Source organism: Sus scrofa, chromosome 1 (assembly GCF_054392235.1).
Source record: "Sus scrofa isolate SSC_HxYL_T2T_F1_AM1 chromosome 1, Sscrofa_HxYL_maternal_Yorkshire_Landrace_v2.0, whole genome shotgun sequence".
Lineage (NCBI taxonomy): Eukaryota > Metazoa > Chordata > Mammalia > Artiodactyla > Suidae > Sus > Sus scrofa.
Genome location: NC_139383.1, coordinates 32,155,945 through 32,173,146, shown reverse-complemented (window position 1 = coordinate 32,173,146; position 17,202 = coordinate 32,155,945). Strand labels below are relative to the sequence as shown.

At 42.3% G+C, this 17,202-nt stretch overlaps 1 long non-coding RNA gene across 1 annotated transcript in view; it reads left to right on the top strand.

Moving 5' to 3' along the window:
• The window catches only part of LOC106508846 (uncharacterized), a 148,960-nt gene that overhangs the window by 27,530 nt on the left and 104,228 nt on the right, over window positions 1-17,202 (top strand). The window contains exon 2 of the long non-coding RNA XR_001305923.3: window positions 4,928-5,039. This is a non-coding gene — a long non-coding RNA (uncharacterized LOC106508846). The remainder of the gene's footprint in view (window positions 1-4,927; window positions 5,040-17,202) is intronic.

Genomic DNA, 17,202 nt, shown 5'->3' with positions numbered 1-17,202 from the left:
AAAAAGACAAAAGACCAAAAAAAAAAAAAAAAAAAGCATATGGATTTGCTTTGTTGCATGCATTTTTGCAAGAGTGTGAGACAACCAACTTGTTTTAGCTCACTTTGTGCTTAGGAACTGAAACCCTGGTAGATTATAACTTGCTATTTGACTTATGTTTGATACAGAAGGTATACTTGTTAGTGCTCCGATTGATTACCTGTCTGGCTTGGAGAAACTAGGATAATAATGTCCTTTTAAAATTAAAAAGAAATACTGACAGCCAAGGTGCTAAGTCATCATGTTGCCCTCATCAGATGAAAGGCACTGAAAGTATTAACTCAGATAGAGAATGATTTGGATCTTGGTTTACGTACGTTTATACTCTACAGGCAATACTAACTAAGGACAGCTAATGAAATTATTTCATGGGTTATAGAAGGTGGAAGAGTCTCCTCCCCAAATCCAGGTCCACCCAGAACCTCAGAATGTGACCTTATCAGAAATGGGATCTTTGCAGATGTAATTAGTGAAGGGTCTCCAGAGGAAATCATGCTGGATTTAGAGTGTGTCTAAATCTAGAGACTGGTATCTTTTTTTTTTGTCTTTTTGTCTTTTTGCCTTTTCTAGGGCCACTCCTGTGGCATATGGAGGTTCCCAGGCTAGGGGTCCAATCGGAGCTGTAGCCACTGGCCTATACCAGAGCCACAGCAACTCAGGATCTGAGCCACGTCTGCAGCCTGCACCACAGCTCATGGCAACGCCGGATCCTTAACCCACTGAGCAAGCCCAGAGATCGAACCCACAACCTCATGGTTCCTAGTCAGATTCATTAACTACTGTGCCATGACAGGAACTCCCAGAGACTGGTATCTTTTAAGAGAAAGGAGAGGGAAGTTTGGACACAGAGAGACACAAAAGAAAGCCATGTGAAGACAGAGGCATGTTATGCTGCCACAAGCCGAGGAATGCCAGAGGGTACCAGAGGTTGGAAGAGGCAAGGGAAAGATGCTCCCCTAAAGCCTTGGGAGGCCAGAGACTTGCTGATGCCTCTATTTTGGACTTCTGGTGCCCCAAACTGTAAATTTCCCCAAAAGTGAGTAAATTTCTGTTGTTTTAAGCCACCAAGTTTGTGCTGATTTGTTATGACAGCCCTGTGACGCTAATACATGGGTGCAAACAGACTTCTCACTACCAAGATTACACTGTAATTAGGGAAAGTTTTTACGCTGGTGTTGAATCATTACAAAATTGTTTGTTGCATGTATTTTAGCAATAGTTTTTAATCTCTCATTTTTTAAAAAAGAGAAACAAAGGTCAATGTCTCATAGTTCTTGCTCTCTGGTTTAGCAGCATTTGAGGGAGGATTTGTAAAAACAAAGATTTAAAAAAACAACAAACCAAACCAAATCCTGTTTATTTATTTTAAACCTAACAAGTTTCTGTGGGATTAGAAAAATATTCTTTTGTCTCTGACCTTCCTCCAAGGCTGGTGTGGCTTGATTTACACAGGTTCAACAATGAATTCAGGTTTTAGAGTGCCTGCATCTTATATAATTGGGAAGCCCTCATCAAGGATAGGAAAGTACAAATACAAAATACACAGGGGCTTGAAAGAAGCTGTGACAAGTGGCTTCACTAGTTTTAGTACCTTTGCTTTTGCAGTCGTAGGAAGAATCAATAATACACATTATAGTTTATTGAGCCTGCTTTACTCAGCTATAGTTTTTTAAAGGGTCTTATTGTGAGAAAGAAAACAAAATTAAACAAAGCATCATTGAGTATAAGAGTCAACTCGCAAATGATGTTCTCTGCCCAAAGCTTTGGTGTGTTCAGTAGTGAGAAAATATTATTAGCTTAACCGCCATCCCAGTAGAATTGTGTCCCCAGCTTCTTCCTGTGGAAGCTGTAGGTACATTCTGCTAAGTAGCCGATTGACAGTGAGGCCAAGAGAAAACCACTAATCAAATGGGGGATGCATTGCTGATTAATATCTTTTGTACACATTAGGTAAACTGCTCCTGAAAAGACACATTTATAATATGAAAAAGCCCTTAAAAAAATGACTCTATGGATGTCAGTTTAGATTTCATCTCTCCTTGGAGAATCCAAAGTTGAAGGAATTATCCATTGAGCATAACCTGGAAACTAAAGGCACAAGAATTTCAATTTGGTAACTGTCAACGATATGGTTCCATAAGACATGAAATGTCCCCTAGCTGTCAATTTAAATGTATTGCTGATCAAACTCATGTAGCCAAAGGGAAGAAGAGAAACTGTAAATATGAATTTCAATGTTTTTTTTTTCCTTCATAGCCATTTCTCAATATTGCTATTAAACATTTACTGCCTCAAAGTTTGGTTCCATCCATATTACTAACCTAGAGATAATTCAAGCTAAATTCCTGCTTAGATTCTGTCTTCTGACTCCCTCCAATCTAACCTCCATTCTTATTGCCTGAGTCACTTTTATTATGCTATTATGCCCCATTTTCTAATAACTACAGAGCATGGTGTGAACTCTTAGTATGACATACAAGCATTTCCACATGGGGCCGTGACTTCCCACCCAGCCTTCCTCCCTCTGACAATCCCTTCTGAGTCCTGCCCCATTCTGGCTGCATGAGTACTGCTTCTCCCCACCGCCCTCCAAAATCTCCTCTCTCTCATGGACCCCTGCCCAAAGCACATTGAGCTCTTTAGATAATTATTTGTTTACATGGTGTTCTCTTGGTTTGAGTCTATAAATCCCTAAAAGGCAGAGGGGACCTCAGATCACACCTTATGTCACACTCTTTTCTGCATGGCCGCTATTTAGTTTGGTGCAGGGTACAAGGTTACTTAATAAACATTTGATGAATCATTAGGGAATGCATTGGAGCAGAGCTTTGAGGGGAACTGTATGAAGATGTCAAGTAACACTCTCCCTCCTGCACTTCCATCCCCTGCTCTTTTTTTCCCCATAATACACTACAGTTGTCCCTTGATAGCTGCAGGGGATTGGTTCCAGGGCCCTACTCCCACCTCTCTAAAATATCAGATAGCGAAATCTTTGGATGCTTAAGTCCCTTATATAGAACAGCAAAGCACTGTTAGTGGCATATGTGGGTTCTGCATCCTAGGATTCAACCAACTCAGATTGATTGAATCCTGATGTAGACCTGCAGAAATAGAGGGCTAATCATATATATTTACCTGTTTCTTTATTGATTGTGTGCCTCAGTTCCCATCAGAATGTAAGCCCTAAGAGATTTTGAACAACAACAGCAAACGAACAAAGGACTATTTGTTATCCTCTGTTCCTAGTTCTGAAAACAATGCTTGGTAGTTTATACGTTTCTATTGAACAACATTAATCTAGGGATTTTCAACCAGAGAGCATGCTCCCATAAGGAGAGGCTTGGAGTTCTGTAGAATATGTTTGCCACATTTTGCAAACGAAAAATACTGGATGCCCAATTCAATTTGAATGTCAGGTATATAATGAATAATTTTTCAGTGTAGGTACTTCCATGGACTATTTGGGATGATGCTAAAAAATTATTTGTCATTTATCTGAAATTCAAATTTAACTGTATGACTTGCATTTTATCTGGCAATCCTAATTAGGCAGGCTTTTTCAAACTTTATGGAACCACCTCTCCTTAGAGATTCTGAAAAAATTTGATTTAAGATCCATGCTGTATTTTGCCATTGTTGCTGGTGGGATTATTTCATTTCCTTCAAATGCACTGGGGTAGAGAAATGGTTGCTATTGTTCACCAAGCCAATTTTTTTTGTTGTTGTTTAGTTTAGTTTTTTTTTTTTTTTTTTTTTTTTTTTTTTTTTTTTTTTTTTTTTTTTTTTAAGAGCCACACTCGTGGCATATGGAGGTTCCCAGGCTAGAGGTCTAATTGGAGCTACAGCTGTGGCCTACACCACAGCCACAGCAACACAGGATCCAAGCCACATCTGTGACCTACACCACAGCTCATGGCAATACCAGATCCTTAACCCACTGAGCGAGGCCAGGGATTGAACCTGCAACCTCATGGTTCCTAGTCGTTCGTTCATTCCTAGTCCCATTTGTTCCTGCTGCGCCACGATGGGAACTCCACCAATCCAATGTTTTTATTTATAAATGAGGAACATGTAGGGCCAAGAGAAGGTTGGTAGAACTAGTGCGGTGTAGGCTAATGGTTTTCCTAATGCACCTCACTGTGTTTTATGTGCCTGTTGATGTGAGTAGTCTTACTACAGAGTGAAAGAGGTCCCTGACTTAGTTGGACAAAGGAAATCAACAACATGAAATAACTAGAGAGCAGAGGGAACACTAAATGGCTTGATCTTGATTCTAAAGGTGAAGGAATCCAGGAAAGGTGAGGTTGCAGATGAGTCCAGTTCTGGGGGGAAGCTTGTAGGCACTGAACTGGATGGACACAAGCAAGTAATGGTGTGGCCAGGGCTTCCTGGGGTACAGCGGCCCCACTGCACAGAGGTGAGAAGGGCCTGGCATTTTCAGGATAGACCAAGGAGAGGGACCTGCCTAAATGGAGCAGAGTGTGTGCGAGTGTAGCAGTGAGTGATGTGTGTGTATTGTGGGGTAAAGGGATTGTCGGAGGGAGTTGAATGTTCATGAAATATAGCAGGGAAAAATAATGTGTGGGCTGCAGTGGCCAGGGGTATAACTGGTCCTAAACATCAAAAGTCTGGTGGGCTGGGCTGGTTTTTCTGCTTTGGGTATCCCCAGGCCTAAATCAGGGTGTTGGCCAGTCTGGGCTTTGATCTGGAGCCTCCAGGGGAGAGCCTCCTTCCAGGCTCATTTAGGCTGTTGCACTAGTTCAGTTCCAAGGAATCGTAGCGCTGAGGCCCTGATTCCTTGTCAGCTGTCAGTGGGGAGGGGCACTGTTCTCAGTTTCCAGAGCTGCCAGCATTTTTTGGTTCATGGTTCTATTTCTCCATCTTCTAGGTCGGCCATGCTGTGTTGAGTGCTTCTTATGCTCTGAATCTCTGACTTCCGCATCGGCTTTACCTCCCCTGCTTCTTCCGCGGTTACTTGACCCTCACTCCTATAATCCAAGGTACTCTCCTTATTTCAGTCCCCATCACCTTAATTCCCTCGCCCTGTCCATTTCTCTACCTAATGTAACATATTCACACACCTGACACCAGGGGATGAAGATCATGAGGGCCAAAATCCTGCTTACCACAGCTGCCTCTGGCCTTAGAAAATGAAAAATACGTACTTGTATTTGCATAAAGGAACACTTGACAAATAAAAAGGAAATGATATATGTGGTTAGCTATAGTTGGTGGTTGGGATGAGAAAAAGAGCATGGATTGAAACTTCTGAGTGTAAAGCATTTTGTATCATTTTTATTTTTGCATCGAGTGAATATATTACTCGGTTTAAAAATAAATATCCTCAAAAAATTAAAAATAAAATTACCATAGGATCCAGCGATTCTATTTTGGGGTACCTAGTTAAAATAATGGAAAGCAGAGTCTCAGAAAGATATTTGTATGCCTGTGTTCATAGCAGCATCATTCACAGTAGCCAAGGGAGGGAAGCAACTTAAATGCCCGTCAGTGGAGGAATGGATAAGAAAAATGTGATATTTACATCCTGCTGTGTAGCACTGGGAATGATGGAGCATGATAATGTGCGAAAATGGAATGTGTACATGTATGTGTAACTGGGTCATCACACTGCACAGTAGAAAAAAATTGTATTGGGGAAATAACTATTAAAAAAAGAAATAAATATTAAAAGAAGAAAAAGAAAAATGTGATATTTATAGACAATAGCATATTATTTAGCCTTAAAAAGGAAAGAAATTCTGATACATGTTACAATGTGGCTGAACCTTGAGGATATTATGTTAAGTGAACGAAGCCGGTCACACAGACAAATACTGATTTCACTTATATGAGGGGACAAGAAAGTCAAATTCCAATAAGCAGATGGTAGAATGGTGGTTTCTAGGGTGGTGGGGCGAAAAAAATGAGGAGTTTTTATTTGATGGGGACAGAGATACAGTTTTGCACGATGAAATGATTCTGGAGTTTTGTTGTCCAGTGATGTGAATGCACTTAATACAACTGAATCATACTCTTAAAAAGTCAGATGGTAAATGTTGTTATGTGATTGGACCACAATTAAAAATTTAAAAAAAAATTAGGAAAAACTATGTTACTTGAGAATGTGGGTGAAAAGCAAGGGGAGGGGTTGGCATTCCTGGGGACCAGGCTTCAGGCCACCTCTGCAACCCCTGCTCACCCATGTGAGCAACTGGGAGAATGTGGGTGGTGATTATTGAGCCCATTGGTGGAACTGAGGCTGCTGCCAAGCTCTCTTTACCAATGGTGTAGCCAGCAAAAGCCCTGCATGGCTTTGTCCCTGTAGCAGAGGCTGACATCCCAGCACTGGGAGTGTGGCCCATTACTGTCTGTGTGTTAAACTTCAGACCCTGTTCTCCGGAGGCGCTCCTGACACTTCCTTAGGTGATGACATTGAGAAAGTTCAGTCCCTTCTGCTGAATCCCCATCCTTCCGCTCAGAGTAATGTCTTGCTCAACAGAAGAGTTACTTCAGAATGATCCAACTTCAGCACATTTTGGTCACTATTTATAGAGCAGGGAGATCCGTCCACTATCTAATTGAGATGCTAGAAGCCTGGACCAATTCATTTTGTGTTTTTTTCTCACATACATCAGGTGGTGTGATAAGCTGAATTGTGTCCCCCCTGAAATTCACATCTTGAAATGCTAACCCCCAGTACCCTGAATGTAGCTCTATATGGAGACAATTTTTAAAGTGGTAATTAATTTAAAATGAAGTCTTGTGGGTGAGCCCTAATTCCCATACGACTGGTGTCCTTATGGAAGAAGAGATTAAGACACAGACACGCACAGAGGAAGACCATATGAAAACAGGGAGAAAATGGCCATCTGGAAGCCAACAACAGAGGTTTCAGAGGAAACCCACCCTGCCAATACTGTGGTCTTGGATTTCTAGCCTCCAGATTGTGAGAAAATACATCTCTGTTGTTCAAACCACCCGTCTGTGGTACTATGTTATGGCAACCTTGGCAAACTGATACAGGCAAACCGTGGGCTTTCCCCAGGAATGAGCAATAATTCCATACTCCAAAGAAAACCAATATTTTCCTGGAGAAGCCCAAAACAAAATCTGCTGAGAATTACCTCTGGCCACACATACACGCAAATATACTTTACCAAAATGAACATGTCCTTTTCAGGCTACGACATCTGTTCTTTTAGTTGTTTAACAGTTTTCTTTAAGACCCACGTGCACTACTTTAAATCTGTGTAATGAAAAGGGTGGGGTGTGTGTTGGAGCAGGAGGGAACTCCACAGCACCCTGGGGAGAGGGGTTGCTCCAGCTTAAGCCCACAGGGCCTCAGCCTTAGCCAGTGGCCTTTCGAGCCTGTAAACATAGTGTTTCTGGAATCCTCCCAAAGGGTTGCTCAGCTGACTCTGGATTCAGTTCCTCAGCATCCTTTATTCTCCCTTTTATTTCATATTGTGTTTCTTTTCCACTCCCAAATCAGTGTGTGTGTGTGTGTGTGTGTGTGTGTGTGTGTGTGTGTAGGCACAAATCATTATTGAAGTTATGTAAACAGAGAGGTGGCTGCTTTGCCAGTGGCTGCAAAACACACCTGCTCCAGAAGTGCAAGGAGAGACACAATGATGATGTGCCGTCCTGGAAGAGCAGACCTTTCCCGGATGAAAAGCAGAGCACAGAAGTGAAATCAAGTTCAAGCCCTTCTTTAGCTTGAAAATGTGACATCTGCATATAATTGTTGGAATATTCATCCTGCTTTGCTCCACTCCTCACCATGTATGCAGGGAGAATGAAGTAGGACAATGGCTGGCTAGGAATCCCTTGTTTGTGCTGTTGGAGGTGGGGGGTGGGAGTCCTGTCTCCCCAGATTTGCATGCCCTAACCCTGAGCCTCACGCAGGTAGACAGCACACTTGGCAGCCCTCCCTAATTTCGTGGGGGAGACTTTCCTTAGTGAAGGGGGCATGGGCTGAAATAGACTGGCCTTGTTAGGCCCCTGTTGTCTGCCCATTCATGATGCTGGGGAAATTTGAGTGGGGAAAAATCAAGCTGTCCTAATAGCTTCTTTATAAACATGCTTAGATCCAGATAAAATGCTAAATAATAAACAGGGTATGAAATGGCTGATTTTTCTTTTTCAGCCATAATGGCTTTTTGTTGCAGTTTCTTCAGCTGAGCTGGAAAGGAGCTGGAAGGCTCAGGGTTTATTTCTGAAGACACACACACACACTCCATGTCTCTCATTTATTTATAAATATGTAGACACTATGACATAGCTCTGAAGAACCTCGAGTCCTTTTCTCATGATTAGAGCTGAAAGACAAGTCTAAGTATTTTGAACGTAAACACTTTAGGTTTTCATGGAATTAAGAGCCTTTCGATTTGACTTCATTGATCAACAAGCCAAACTGTTATTAAACAGTGATTGTTGATAATCTAAACAAGAAGGAAAAAGTATCTAGAATTACTAAATGTTTAAAAAATATGAATCACTTGAAAAATTGTTGATAGAAACAGAGACCTGGTATCCTCAAAGTCACACAGATTTGCTGGGACAGAGAATTACTGTGAATTCAAACAGGTGAAATCCCACAAACCAGGATCTCCAAGGGTGCGTTTCAGTTCCGCAGAAACACCTCCAAGGAAAACAAACAGGTCATTTGTTTAGTCGACTTAGGTCTGGGACCACCTTGTCTGTTTATATAGATACGAGAGGAACTCTGAAGCTCACATTTCAAACAATGACTTGTTAACCAGGTAAAATCACCCTCAAAGGTTGAAGGTGCAGCCAATCTATGTCCACTGCTAAGGACTGCACAGCATAGGGTGATCCCATGTAGCACGTGGTCTTCGGGGACACAGGTGGCACTGCCTCTAGGATATGACACATCCCTATGGAGCTGGGGTCACTTATCCCTCAGGGAGCTGGCAAACCAGGGAAGCTTAATTGCGGGGGGTAGGAGGGCCTCAAGTTCTCGTGTGTAAAGTGAGGATGTTGGATCAGCTTGATGTTTCCTAAACTCTGAGCCCTAAAAATAGGATTCTAGGGGTAAGTTGAAGAGGTCTGGATTTAATAAGTTAAATAGGATTCTTTACCTCCATAGTTTTTTTTTTTTTTTTTTTTTTTTTTGCCTTTTTGCCATTTCTTGGGCCACTCCCGCGGCACATGGAGATTCCCAGGCTAGGGATCGAATTGGAGCTGTAGCTGCCAGCCTACACCACAGCCACAGCTACGCGGGATCTGAGCCACATCTGCAACCTACACCACAGCTCATGGCAACACCGGATCCTTAACCCAATGAGCAAGGCCAGGGATCGAACCCACAACCTCATGGTTCCTAGTCGGATTTGTTAACCACTGAGCCACGACGGGAACTCCAACCTCTGTAGTTTTGAGATTTTATATAGCAAAGATATTGTGACTGTCTCCAGTGGAGATAAGATGAATGATGCTTTCCAAAGAGGCTGGAACTCAGGACCCTTTGGGCGGTGCTGAATGTGCAGGTCTAATTCTCCATGATTCCAGGTAGAGGATGAGGCCAGGAGATGCAGGAGTGGGGGAAGAGGGAGATCCTTGGCTCCTGTTTCCAGAACCCTCTCCATGCCTTCCTAAGGATAGAAGAAATGGGATGGGCTTTTTTACAAAAAAAACAGATGACACCAGCACTTTCTAATTAAGGTGAAACTCATGTCTAGGCAGCATATGTTCTCACCTGTCATGTGCTGCTTTAGGTGCTGAAAAGTTAACTCCACCCTCTCAAAAGTCTTTAGCCACTAACAATGAATCCCTTAATTCCAGTCATGTTCTTTTTGTCATGTTAAAATGCAAATGCCACAGGAAAAGGAGACCTTTAAACCTATTATGTATGTGTGTATGAAGTTGACACTGTCAGATCTTTTTCTGAGGGGAAATTTTTCTTAAAGAAAATGTAGAATATTGACTGACATGGAGGAAAGAGAGCAGAAAGGGGATTGTAGAAATGGTGTAAGAGGATTTCAGATTTTATCTAGTTGCACTGCCTTAGGTTGGCTTCCTTAGAAGCAGAACCTGACACAGGGATTCTTGTGGAAAAACTTTGTTGAAGTAATGCTCTCTGGAGAAAGACTGGAGAGCAAGTTCTGACAGGGGAGGTAGGCTACGTGAGGATGAGTTCTCCTGGAGACCAATTTCAGCTAGACCCCCCAGGATGCTCTGAACCAGAGTGGTCCTGAAGTTTGTCTCACCCTGAGGCAGAGCCCAGCCTTTGTCCCTGTGTCAGGCAGTCATTGGTTGCCAGCTGTCCCATCCTCCATCCCTGGGGCAGGGTCCAACCTTCTAGAAAGGAGACTCACTCAGCTGAGGCTGCTGGGCTTGCCAAGGGGTCAACCATCATGGCGTCAGGGCCAAGGCTCCCAGCAGCTGAGCCCAGATGATGGGAATCTGGGCAGGGCATTGGCTGCACCCACAATTTGAATGTTCAGAATTGACTTGGTTTGCTTAATAAAATTCCAAGTAACTGAAATAGCTTGTGAAATTCCTGTCACTTCTCCTTCCTTTGGAGTCCTGGGTGTTGATTAAAGGTCTTCTCTGGTGATGAGGGGTTGACATTTCCTTGAGGGAACTTTAACAAGACTCTAAGCTCTTCTCTCAGTTCCAGTAATTATTAATTAAGGGTTAAAGGAACTGTGATATTTTCCTATCTGTCTAGGTTATTTTTCTTTCCTACTATCAAAAGGATTTTTTTTTAAAGGTCCCTTTCTATGTCCATATTCTTTTGAGCAATACTAAAGTTTGTATTGCAAAAAAAAAAGAGAGGTTAATGATTCAATGTGGTCATTGCTGTGGCTCAAGTTCAATCCCCGGCCCAGGAACTTTTGTATGGCACAGACCCAGCCAAAAAAAAAAAAAAAAGTGGGAAGGGGTATTCATCCTTTTGGGAAAAAAGAATCTAGTTTCTTTCTTGACTTCCATTTTTTTCTCACTGATCTGCCCACAAAGTAAGACAAAGAAAAACAAAGAAAGGGAAAACCTTCTGTCTTTCAGAATTTCTTTACCAGAAAGCAATTATAGTCTAATTTCAAGGAGATTTCAAGGTAATCCTTTGCAGTTCTTAGCATAAGCTAAGAGTAGTGTGCGTCTTATTATAGAGGTAATTTAATTAATTTGCCTAATAATTAGTATTTAGCTATAAAGGCTCTTCTAGCACATACCTTGGAGAACTATTAGGGCTCAGATTTTCTCTTTTAAAAGCCTCCAGTTTCCTTTTTCTAAGTATTTATCAAGTGATGGCGGCAGGGGGAGGTCATTCTGCTTAATCAATTCCCCTAGTTCCGCTGGTGTTTGGTAGTTTATCTGGTGGATTTGCATATTTTATAAAGTTACGATTCTAGTCCTCCTGGAAATTCATCAGAGAAAGGTCTATGAACATTTCCGGAAGATCTTATCAAAAGTTGTGTGTTTTCTGGAAGCCCAAGCACAAAGCCAGGAATCATAACGAAGTCTAGGTCAACGCGTCTCTATAGAGAAGGCTTGTCCATCCCTCTCATTGACTTATATGATCCTTTTCAATAAAGGAAATCATCTTTTATTTCCCAAGAGCCTTGCACAAAAGAGGCACTTAAAGTCAATTATAAAGCTCTACGTGTTTCTGCCTGCTGACCAGACTGTATTTCTTTCGATGGGGTGTGTGTGTGGGGGGGGGTGGGTGGGTGTGGGTGTGGGTGTGTATTTGTTGGGGGTGGGTGGGGGGAATGATATCATGTGGCAAAACAGTTCTTTTGTGCTCTTTCTGTTCTTTGTAGTTTATTTACAAAATCTGTGCTTTAGATTTTCCAGGCTTTGGCTCTATATTCAAAGATCGGCCCTTGGAATTCCAAACAAACAAACAAACAAACTCCTCCATACTCCCCACCCTGCCAAAAGAAAAAAAAAAAGCCCTGGCTTATGTAAATAAAAAAAGTGCTATGGCTTCGAAGCAGTTAAGTCTGCTATGAATTTACCAAATTCATGACGCAATTCCTTTGACTGTAAAGGCTCCCCACCCTGGAAAGCAGTGTCTGTAATTCTAGGGAAAGCAGTTATCTCTAATTCTAGGGAAAGCCAGACTGCAGCTCGAATGGTAGAAAAGTGCAAGGAATAGCAGGGAACAGCAGCCTCTTAACGTAGCCAAACACTAGCTCCAGTATATCAGTTCCTATCAGCAAAAGTAAATTGAATGCCATGGACATAGCTAGGGGTTTCCAGCAGGTGCAGGGAAGTAGAAGGCATGCTCACCAGCTGGCAGCACCTCTGGTCGAAAGATAATGCAGCCCAGTGACTGGTCCTTCCTCCTTCTCACGCTTCAGAGGGAAGACAGAGGTCTTTGGATACAATGGCCATCGGTGTTCTTCTTCCCCAGCCCCCACCTCTAAACTAACTTCGGTTAGCATGCATTCTTTGCTTTTTTCCCCTGACTCAAAAGATAAATAGTTCCACCCAAGAAATAGCAACAACAACAACAACAACAACAACAACAACAACAAAAATAGGAGTTCCCGTCGTGGCGCAGTGGTTAACGAATCCGACTAGGAACCATGAGGTCGCGGGTTCGATCCTTGGCCTTGCTCAGTGGGTTAACGATCCGGCGTTGCCGTGAGCTGTGGTGTAGGTTGCAGACGCGGCTCGGATCCCAAGTTGCTGTGGCTCTGGCGTAGGCCGGTGGCTACAGCTCCGATTCAACCCCTAGCGTGGGAACCTCCATATGCCATGGGAGCGGCCCAAGAAATAGCAGCAACAACAACAACAACAACAACAACAACAACAAAAGATAAATAGTTCCTGCTTCCATCTAATGGTGATCCTGGAAAACGTCTAATTCTCTGTTAGGATATGGGCTAAATTTCCTCTCTTCTGTGACTCCGTAACCGACGCAGCATCTGTCACATCTATCATTCTTCCTTTGTGCACCTCTGTTTTGGCATTGCTCTCCCTGCTCTGTATCTCTGGACACATCTCTCTCTCTCCCACTGGATCACGAGCTGCTCAAGCGTGGAGACTGTGCCTTATTTGTGCTTATCTTCAGAACCTAGCACAGGGCTTGCATACAATACATTCTCCTTATAGGATTGTAGAATAAATGATAGAATGAATTACATGCTTCAAGGAAATTAATATGAGAATGGTGCATAAAATGGATAGGAGAGTGGAAAAATTGATGATGAGGATAACTGTAAGAAAGCTATTGTGACAATCTAGTTGATAGGTAAGAAGCACCTGAACAGCCAAATATAGCAGTTAGAAGAACCATGATGTAGACTTGTAAGGAGATGATTGGAGTCAGAGAAGATTCCAGGTTGTGAAAGCTACAGTCAAATTGTGATAGTATTCATCCGTTCACTGGGTATATAGTGCCCCTTCTCATGCCAGGCCAGGCACTATTCTAGGGGGTGGGGGTACAGAGATAAAAAAGAAAACAAAACAATAAGAAGAATATAAACTCACTAGAAGAATCAGATTTAAGAAGGGAATAAAAGTAATACATTTAATTGTTTTTAGCTAGCTAAGTTTGACAGGGAGAAGGCAGTTGGAAATCTCATACTGGGGCTTTGGAAAGAGTTCATTATATTTAGGTAAATATTTGGCAGTCAATATGCAAAAGGAGATACTTTAGGATTCCCAAGGGTAACGATGGCAGGAAGAATTAATGAGAAAATACAGTGTTCTGAAATTTTTGAAATATACATTTTAAAACAGAAAGAAAAAAATCCCTTAAACATTTGAGCAAGAGAAACAGAGGTTACCTCTTTTGGGGGAGTGCAGGCTAAGACATATTAAGGTAGAAGCTGGGATAGTTATCAGGACTAGTCACAAACACTCTGGTTTTCTCTTCCTCCTGGGTGCATGATAGGATTACCAGTCTGTAATCCTCTTTGCATTAGGTGGGACTGTATGGCTTGCACTGTTGAGTGGAGTGATGCAGTTGACTAGCTGGAAGCTTTAAGGGACTGAGGGCAGTGCACCAGGTCCCTTTCCCTCCTGTGTGCTCATTAGAGAACTTATTTAGATGAAGCCCTCCATTAGGCTGGATCCCTTAGTGATTATGAGCAGAGCTGTTCTACCTATGTGTTGGATGTATAGCAAGATATAGTGTTAAGCCATTATGCTTTGAGAGTTGTTACTGCAGCATAACTTAAACTATCCTTACTGATGCACAGACTCATCTGTTATAACTAACAATAATAGCTTTCCATCCCCTAATGTTTGTCCTCACCCACATGGTTAAAGATTGTTCTCTAGCTCCACTTCTGCATTCCAGATCTAGGGAAGAAATCAAGGGCAATTGATTTACTTCTAAGGAAGCAAAGTTGCACATATAACTCTTTTTGTTTTTTTTGTCTTTTTGCCATTTCTTGGGCCGCTCCCGTGGCATATGGAGTTTCCCAGGCTAGGGGTCGAATCGGAGCTGTAGCCGCCGGTCTACACCAGAACCACAGCAATGCTGGATCCAAGCCGCATCTGCAACCTACACCACAGCTCACAGCAACACCGGATCCTTAACCCGCTGAGCAAGGCCAGGGACCGAACCCGCAACCTCATGGTTCCTAGTCGGATTCGTTAACCACTGCGCCATGACAGGAACTCTTCCTTAAATCCCATTCATGAAAACCTGGTCACAGCATCACACCTAACGGCATGGGTGGCTAACAAAAGTAGTAACTACCTGGGTAGTCACGTGCCCTACAAAATCTGGAGGAGAGTAGAATAGGTTCTACTACAAAAAGGAGAAAATGGATTATGGGGACGGTTTACAGTGTCTGCCATAGGGTTCATGGCATGTTTAAGGAACTAAAGTAAATGAATAGTTATGGCTGGAGAATCCAGTGAGACATAGAGAGTGGCTCAAACAGAGGCAGCAGAGAAAAGTGGGGCCAAGATCAAGGAGGTCCTTCCAAGATTTATTTAAACATAATGGAAAGGCACTGAAGATTTTTAAGTAGGGAAGCAACAGAGTCAAAGATGCATTTAAAAATATTCTTCTGGTTGCAGGGGAGAGAGAAGTTGAAGAAGAGCAATTAGGTAGTTTCTGCAGGATCCAGGTGAGAGCTGGTAGTCAGACTGGGGCAGAGGCTTTGGAGGTAGAATATGAAGCTGAATTCCACTGTGATGCAGGATATGGGACACAATCCAAAATACTGAAGATGGGGACGGGGATGTAGGGGCTGAGAGGAAGGGGGAGTTAAGGACAGTCCCAGACTTTCTGGCTTTAGGATTGAAGTGGACAGTGCTGTCATTTCCTGGGGGAAAATTCTGGCAGAGGATCAGGGTAGTGGATTCTTCAGGCGCCTGGGATAGAAAGAGGGGGCCTACAGGTGGGCCTCACCATGTGTGAGTGTGCTCTAGTTCTTAAGTTAGGTATTGCTTAATATTTTGGAGTTCCTGTTGTGGTGCAGTGGAAACGAATCCGACTAAGAAGCATGAGGTTGTGGGTTTGATCCCTGGCCTTGCTCAGTGGCTTAAGGATCCGGTGTTGCCGTGAGCTGTGATGTAGGTCGCAGATGAAGCTCTGATCCCTCGTTGCTGTGGCTGTGGTGTGGGCCAGAAGCTGTAGCTCTGATTCGACCTCTAGCCTGGGAACTTCCATATGCAGTGGATGTGGCCCCCAAAAGCAAAATAATAATAATACTACTATTTTTACCTTTTACATTTTATATACCTTTTTGTATGTATCAAACACAGCATAATTTAAACATTTTACAAAGGTGTCTACCCATAATCCCAAATTGAGAAACACTGCCACAGAGAACAACTACGATTTTTATCTTAAAAAAATTTCAAAATCAGTGTTAACAAGTCTGTTTCATGCCATTAAAAAAAAGCTCCAACAAAGTATTCTCAGAGGCCAAAATTTAATTAATACAACTTCTTATTAGATAAGAAGCGCTTGTAAAATGTACTCTTAGATTAACTGAATGAGTTGTATTCTCAAAATGTTCAAAGTCATTTTCCAAAAATTACAGCTTTTACTTTGGAAATATTGAGCTGTAGCTCTAATTTCTAATAGTGCTATAAATAGCAGGGCCAGGCTCCGTTAAGATAATTACTGTTGTGTGACAATGAATCATGTTGCCTGCCCATGGAAGAATGCTTATTGTTTGATGCTCTATGCATTCAGCTCATCCAAAAGTGATCTCAAATCCTTTGGGGGCAGGGGGCCAGGGCATGCCCCTTATAATTCCAGGAAACATTGTTATTGGACCCATGTGAAGACTGTTCCCGCAAGCCCTGACAAATGTACCGATAAGGAGCTGGTTCTCTATCAAAATCAATTGTTGGGGTTCTATTTTGAATTCAAAGAGCTTAGCTCATATTTGATAGCAGCGCATGGCATCAAAGGCTGAGAAAAGATCGGCAAAACTGAACAACCTTACTCCCTTGGCAGATTTTTCCCCAAAGTGCTGCTGGTAAGAGAAAAGTCACAGCTATAAGCTTAGGAAGCCCGGGTTTACAATTTATTTAGAGGGAAATTGATGCAGACTTTACATGGAATATTCAGTGTGTTCTTAGTTAAAGTAGAGAGCAATAGAGATTTCCCTTTATTTTTTAAAAAGAGGATAGATTATTGCATGTGTTCAAGAAAACAATGATCTTAGAATAGATGCATGTTCTTGAAAAGGTCTGGAGGCTGGGAGTACTCCCCAGGTACTCTATTTTCCTAGAGGTTTTCATACCACCTTGGGAGAATTTCTGAATCTCGTTAGAAAGAAATCTTAGATTTTTTAAAAAACACTTTTCGGCATTTCATGAATTTTAGACAATAAACATAGTCATCAAATGTCATTTCCATTTTAAATCAACCTCCCTCGGTTGAGTCAACATAAGGTTTTGACCTACAGAGGCTGGAAATACTTGACAAACTTCGAATGTGTGAAAAGTAGCAGAGCGAGAACCATATCCGTGAAGATGGGAGCTTACGGATGGGTTTCTACGGGCTGGCTCTAGGCTGAGCACCATACACAACAGCCTGCTCTCATTCAATCCTCGGATCATTATGATGTCAGTGTTGTTATTATCCTCATTTAACAGATGAAATCTAGAGCCTTAGAGGTTAAAAATTATGCTGCTGAAAAGAAACTCATGGACTAGGAGAACAGACTTATGGTTGCCAAGGGGCAGGGGAAAGGAGTGGGGTGGACTGGGAAT